We start from the raw sequence: 8,327 nt of genomic DNA on the forward strand, positions 1-8,327 counted from the left end.
GCAGTTTGAACGGGAATGTTGCCCATGGTGGCTGCCAGTAGAGCCCTTTGCTTTGCATTTTCTGTGAATAGTTGGTCAGCGAATTTCTATCAAGTGTTATTGCGCGCGCGTGTTTTTTTTTTTTTTTTTTTTTTTTTTTTTTTTTTTTTTTTTTTTTTTTTTTTTTTTTTTTTTTTTTTTTTTTTTTTTGCGGTAGGGTCCAAAAAGTGGACTGACATAATACTGGTTTGTCTTTTTTTTTTTTTTTTTTTTTTTTGCGACAAAGTCCGGAAAAGTGGACTGAAATAATATTGTTTTTTTTTTATATGTTTTTTATACAAAAGCTAAGATATGTATTTTAATGGGGATTTCATTATCAACAATAAATTAGTTATCAAATATTGATATGAAAACATTTTTATTTATTTTTTGGCAACAAGATCTTATCAAGCAAAAGCTAGTCTGTACTTTTTACCGATGAGTAACTAAATTAAAAAAAGAGATATTATCTTATCTTTGATGTAAAAAAAAAAAAAAACATAAACCAATATTAAGTTAGACCACTTTTAAGACTTTGTGTATAAAAACAACACTCAATAAACCTAAATATTCTTATCTTTGATGTATAAAAAGGTAAACCAATATAAAGTCAGAACACTTTTTTAGACCATGTCGCGTAAAAAAAAAAAACGCACACACACACACCCACGCACGCACACACGGAAAAAAACACGCAATAAACCATGATACAAATTCGCTGACCAACTATTTACTGAAAATGCAAGGCAGAGGTATCTCTCAGCCTCCACGGGCGACATTCCCGTTCAAATCTGCCGGCAGTTTGAGCCTTATTTGCACGAGAGGGAAGAAGAAATCTCTCTCTCTCTCTCTCTCTCTCTCTCTCTCTCTCTCTCTCTCTCTCTCTCCTTGACTTTTGCTCTCCGTAACTTTAGGGATGGCGAAAATCTCTCGTCCATTTTTATTCCCCCAAATGACGAAGTTTGTGGCAATTTTTATATTTCTCTCGTCAGAGCGTAACGTTTGAAGATCTTTTGAAGGCCTTTTCATTTTTTTTATAAAAGATCTAAAGGGGAGGGCGGGGGTTCCGGGAATAGGTGGGGGTTAAAAGATATATCCTTTTCAAAAGAGCCATTTTCATAGTCTTAAATCCACGGCCTTTAGATGTTCCAAAGGTGGGTCTCGTGACCATGTTTTCTAATTTGTATTTCCGGCAACCAAGAAGGAATTTGTCACACGCCGACGACATGACGCTTTTGAAGATGGGTATGATTGCTCTTGGTTCGTCCGGTCTTTATAACCAGTGCCGGGATGTCCCGGTTCCTAAAAAAGGGATTCTCGTGAAAATCATCAATTTTTTTGTTGTGGGTTTGGGGTGGGGATGCCTTATTTTCTGTTTTTATTAAATAGTTGGCTGGCTATTAAGCATTTCTGCTGCCTGGCGTCTCTCTCTCTCTCTCTCTCTCTCTCTCTCTCTCTCTCTCTCTGAATGAAAGTCGATCATTCACCTTAGAAAGGAAGTAACACATGTGGTTTTGAGTAACATGTTCATTTAAAGCAATGGATTCTGGACAGAATTACTATTAATTGCTGGAAAGAAAAGCATTTTAAGTGATAGTACACATGCTTTACACGACAAAACAATTCAAAGGAGATGAAGGTGAATTTGTCTAAGCGCGGCTGCAATTCCTGTCACGTTACTCGGCCCGACACTGTGTCAAGTAAAGTACAGGATGCGAAGTAACATTATAACATGCTTTTTGTAAATACCCATAAAAATTTGAATGTTCAAAAATGAAAAAAAAAGTTAAAATTGATTTTTCCAAATTAACTCACACATTCTACCAATAAATAGTGAGGAGTATAGTATACTCACCGACGTTGCAAAATAACTTGGATGCAGCATCTAATAACCTGTGTTGCTAGGAAAATATTTACATTTAATGAAATTACAAATAAATTTTCGCAATAAAGTGCTTGAAGATAATAACATAGAGACGAAAGAAGATACTTCTGAAATTTATATAAAAAAAAAAATCAGTAACGAAATCACATCGGCCTAAAATCGCCCTTTTTTTTTTTCTCGTCTTAAGCACATAAAGACGGCATTTAAACCCCAGCTAATCAAGACCCCGTTACAGTGAACTCCTAGCGCGATATAAATGCCTTGCTGGTGTTCAGAAGATTCAGGTGTCCGCTGACTGACGCAAATGAATTGGGGAGGGGGATGGTTTAAACCATTCGTTCGCCGGGAAGAATTTAAAGGTATGCATTCAAACTGAACTGGGCTATTTGATTCAGCGGAGTTTAAATGGGTTCTCCCTGTTTTGAAGCTAGAGGCGGTGTTGCCTTTTGGTATTAAGTGATGATATTTTACTAAAATACACTCTATATATATATATATATATATATATATATATATATATATATATATATATATATATATATATATATATATATATATATATATATATATATATATATATATATTTATATATATATACACACACATATATATATATATATATATATATATATATATATATATATAGATATATATATATATATATATATATATATATATATATCTAAACGAGATATTTCTTGTTTAATGTGTCTCTTGGTGTGAATTAGTTAGATCATAAGAAATTTAATAATATCAAAGTTGAGGTAAGGGGAAGGGGGAATAGGAGGGTAAGGGATAGGGTAGGGGAAGAGGGAAGGGGAGTGAAGAGGAAAGGTGAGGAACAGAAGGAGTGGAAGAGGAAAGGGGAAAGGAGAGGTAAGGGGGAGTAGGAGGGAATCAAGCACACAAACAAGACATAGTTTTATATTATGAGGGAGACTTCGTTGCATCGCTACTCAGAATAATAAATACTTTATTTACTTATAGTCATTACAACATGCTCCTGTTTATAATGAACTTTTTCCCCCTTATATAAATAGTTAATAGCTTTTTTTATACTTTACTTTTGTATGCTTCCAATGCTTTCAATATCAGGGAAAAAATATTCTCAATATATCTCTCATTGCAAATTCGTTTGAGAAAATGTCGCCACACAGTATCCAACTTATAATCTTTTGTGGTTGGTCACGAAAGACACATAGCATCCATATCACCGCCAGGAAAAATTAAATAAAAAGAAGACTATAATGAGAGGAAACAAAACACTATATTAATCCTTTGGTAACTTACTATGAACATTATTTACTCACTACATAACTGAGCAAGGCTCTCATACCCCCGAATTGACATCAAAGGGTAAGGCCTTTGTTTCTTGGTAACAAAGGCCATATGAAATGGAAATGTTCCCTTTGATGGAGACCCTTGGCGTATCAGAGAGCGCCCATTCCATAAAGGGACGGTCCAGGTGAAGATGCTCTGTGAAATGAAAGTGAATTAGAGAAACAGGAATGGATGGTGAAAGGATCGGTTGAATTTTGTGCGAGAAAGAGAAAAACTGGAACTGGGAACAACATATTCCTGGTAAATAAACATGAAACTTCAGTTAACAATTCAACATAATTTACTGGGCTTCTCTCTGGCTAATTTCAGTTTTTGTTCTTGTCTCATGATTTACTTTGATATAGACACAAACTGATTATGTAGAAAGCAGGATTTTGTGTGTGTATATATATGTATATATTATATATATCTATATATATATATATATATATATATATATATATTATATATATATATATATATATACATATATATATGTGTGTGTGTATATTTATTTCTTATATAGTGAGATTCTGTCTGTAAATCATTTCGTCCTTCAACATATTTCAGACTAAAACTTTTTATGAGGAGGGTTTTATCTATGTATATATATATATATATATATATATCTATATCTATATATATATATATATATATATATATACATACTACTATATATATTTATATATATATATATATATATATATATATATACATATATATATGTATACTATATATGTATATATATATACACATATATATATATATATATATATATATATATATATATATATATATATAATATATATATATATATATATATATATATAACACACAAAACTCCCTAATAAGTCTTAGTCTGAAACCTATTGAAGGACGAAAAGATTTACAGACAGAATCTGAGAATCTAAGAAATATTATTTTACGATCAATTTTATAGTCCATAAATTCTTATGCTGGATACTAAGATTGCTGTAATGATACATCTTGAAAGATGTATCCGACTAAATTGGGTTTGTGGGGCACTGGCGGATAATAAATACGGAGTCTCTTTTTGCAAATGAGTCAGTAATCTGATTAAGGATTAATGTTACGACGGCGGGCTGCCGTCAATGGCATCTCATACGTTATTGCTCTGTGATTCGGTTGTTCCGTAAATAAAATTAGATAATATGATGACGAAGAATAACATGAATTAAAGCATGAAAATAAAATATTGGATGTAGAAAAGTTTTAAATTCATTAAATATTATTTCTTTGTTATGTGGACGTTTTGGAGATCAAATGAAATAATTAAGAAGCTTACGAATAAAATAAATGAGGGAGTGAAAAAATGGATAAAATACAGTAGATTACTGTATTTTCTAAGTGACTGTGTGTATGTTCTCTCGTTTCCAATCTCATTGTGACTATAGTAGATTCACATCAACCGTGCATCTGATATCTAGGCCAGTCCCTTACGACGCTCCTGATTGGCTGTGAATAAGCCAATGACAGGGCTGGAAACTCTCAGTCTCTCGAGAGAGTTCACATAGGCAGGATGTATGTTCCACCTCTCGTGAAGGATACTTTTGAAAGACTTATCCCTCAGGATAGGTGGAATATACTTCCTGCCTGTGTGAACTCTCGAGCGAGACTGAGAGTTTCCAGCCCTGTGATTGGCTTATCAACAGCCAATAAGGAGCGTCGTAAGGGACTGGCTTAGACATCAGATACACGGTTGATGTGAACCTACTATAATACCATCGCTTAATGTTTTGATGCTCTTCTAGCTCGGGGCATTCATTCTCCTCAGCAAATCATCCGAGTTAATTGCATGTTTTATGTATTTATTTTTCATGCACCTCTAGGTACTATCTAATAGGAGAGATGGAAGGTCATTTGCCTTATTCAAAATTATTTTTTCAGAGACGAAATTAATTCCTTATCAAAGGTTGCAATTAATGAACTGTTTTGATAACCTCCATTAGAATTACTAATATGCATATGAAACAAAATTCTCTCTCTCTCTCTCTCTCTCTCTCTCTCTCTCTCTCTCTCTCTCTCTCTCTCCCAGACGCCTTTAATTAGAGGCACAGTCAATGAAAACGGAATCTTAACATCTATGATGAGAGGTTTATGAAAAGTGTAGAGTGTATCATTATGTGGAAAATCACATATATATTTTCTTTGCGTACTTAGTAAATATACGATAGATTTAAACGAGAAATAACGTTTTCCTAATTCATATACAACGGTAAACAAAGATTAAAATGATGTAAATGATTCATAAATGAATAAAAATTCAGCAATTGAAAACAAATTATCTCATAATCTCGAAGAAGACTCCTGTAGAACCGCGAGAGAGAGAGAGAGAGAGAGAGAGAGAGAGAGAGGGGGGGGGGGGGGGGGGGTGGGGGGGGGGGGGGGGGGGGGGGGGGGAGGGCGGCGAAAGATGGACCTCTCTTTCCCTTCCTCTACTGGAACCTATGTTTGAGATAGAGAGAGAGAGAAAGAGAGGGCGAGAGAGAGAGAGAGAGAGAGAGAGAGCGCGCTCTTTATCTTTCGAAAACTGAGAGAGAGAGAGAAACTCTTTTGCTCTCACTCCTAGTAAACTAGGATTGATCGAGAGACAGAGAGCATATCTCTCTCTCTCTCTCTCTCTCTCTCTCTCTCTCTCTCATGGAAAATTAGGATTGATCGAGAGAGAATCTCTCTCTCTCTCTCTCTCTCTCATGGAACACTAGGATTGATCGAGAGAGAATCTTTCTCTTTCTCTCTCTCTCTCTAACTTCTGGAAAACTAGGATTTATCAAGAGAGAGAGAGAGAGAGAGAGAGAGAGAGAGAGAGAGAGAGAGAGGGGGGGGGGGGGGGGGGGGGGGGGGGGGGTGGCTGAAGGACGCTTCGCCACCACCACACCACTTTCCAGAGTTTCACAGCGTGGCATTGAGGCAAGCGTCACGCTGGGACCCATAATGCAGTAATTGGCTGCACGTTAACTGGAAAGGCTTCTCCTACTCCCTGAAGGGCGTTTGGCCCTTCGAGAGAGAGAGAGAGAGAGAGAGAGAGAGAGAGAGAGACCCCCACCACCTCCCAGGCAAATGAAGGACTCGGAGGATTTGCTGAGGAGAATGAATGCCCAGAGCTAGAAGGGCATCAAGAGTTGCAGCTTTAGGATGTTCATGGATTACTGGATTGCTGGAAGGAGAGGTTGGGAAGTGAGAGAGTGTGCGGGATGTGATTAATTTAATTTTGTGCGAGGTAATGATGAAAGGTGGTAGGTTGTGTGAATTGTTAGAAATTGTTATATTATGCTTATATATTTATAATATATATATATGATATATATATATATATATGTATATATATATATATATCTATATATATATATATATATATATCTGCACACACACACAGGTAAATAAATTAACTAATCCAGAATTTTCTTAATGTACGTGATCATGCCAAAAACCAAAATGTAAACAACATATTAAATATTAAAATTTTAAAATTCTCTCCAGAGCCACCTCACTTCATCAGTTAGCAATAACGGAATATTTAAACATTAAGAAGCTTGTTCCTCTTTAGACAAACTACCTCCACAACACTGTACCTGTCTGAGTGTGCCCCTGTCTCTGTGTTTGATGTCATTAGGTCCTTGGTTCCCCTCCGTAAAAGGTAGCGGGCTGTTTCTTGCATTCTGTCTGTTAAATATTATATTTTTTTTTTTTTTTTATTTTTTTTTTAAGTTTTAATATATTTTGATTTGTAAATTTCTTAACTCTCAAGTCTTTGTAACATTTTTATAAATTATAATTACGTTTTTCAACGTCAGCATGTATAATAAACGGATAAATACTAGTTAATGACGTGTCCTTCAGCTTGTTATAATATATATACTATATATATATATATATATATATATATATATATGATATATATATATATATATAGATATATCTATATATATATATATATATATATATCAGTATCATCATCATAAAGCCTTAGTGCTGACCACCAAACCGAAAACACTCCCTATTCACGGCGCACCCACAATATTCCCAGCAGCGAGAAGCTGTCTTCGAAATAACGGCCTTTGCCATAATTCTGAGCTAAACATTATTGCTTGTAAACTATTGCTTGCAGCCTCTGTTTACAAAAGCTCGCCTTGTAGGTGTAAATAAGCAGGAAGAGTGGTTATTGCATATAATCTCTTTACCTTTACGACTCACCGGGAAAGTATGTGTGGTTTTTTTACTTGTTTATGAATTCAAAAAAGTTTATATATAGATCATGTTTATGGAAACTTTCTTGGGTGAGTTATCAGCGCTGGAGATAACGGCTTTGAAGGAGTGCAGAATTGCTATTCAGGGTTTTGTAATTGGTTTTTCCGGGTGAGGTAGGTGTCAGAAAGATTTTGTGTATCTGTGTAACAGAATGTATTTTATATTGTTTATAATACACGTACACACACATACACACATAAATATGTGTACATATGTATGCATGTATGTGTGTATGTATGTCTATATATATATATATATAATATATATATATATATATAAATATATATATATATATATATACTATATATATATATATATATATATATATATATAATAGCGAATACCACGGGAAATGATAGTCAGGAATCCAAGCGCTTTTCGTCTTTATTCAGACATCGTCTAAGGAGCTACTCAAAAAGTACAATCGGAGAGGAAGGCCTCAGGTACAAACAAGATCAGGAATACCAGATGGTTATTCCTGATCTTGTTTGATACCTGAGGCCTTCCTCTCCGATTGTACTTTAGTAGCTCCTTGACGATGTCTGAATAAAGACGAAAGCGCTTGGATTCCTGACTATCATTTCCCGTGGTATTCGCTTATTTATGAAGGTCACGTGCATTCTACTGTGATTTTTTAAGTATATATATATATATATATATATATATATATATATTATATATATATATATATATACATATATATATATATATATATATATATCTATATATATATATATATATATTATATATATATATATATCTATATATATAATATATATATATCTTACAGGTATGAATTGATGTGTTAGTGAATTACATATCGTGTCAGCTGCCC

Source organism: Macrobrachium nipponense, chromosome 35 (genome assembly GCF_015104395.2).
Source record: "Macrobrachium nipponense isolate FS-2020 chromosome 35, ASM1510439v2, whole genome shotgun sequence".
NCBI classification, from domain to species: domain Eukaryota; kingdom Metazoa; phylum Arthropoda; class Malacostraca; order Decapoda; family Palaemonidae; genus Macrobrachium; species Macrobrachium nipponense.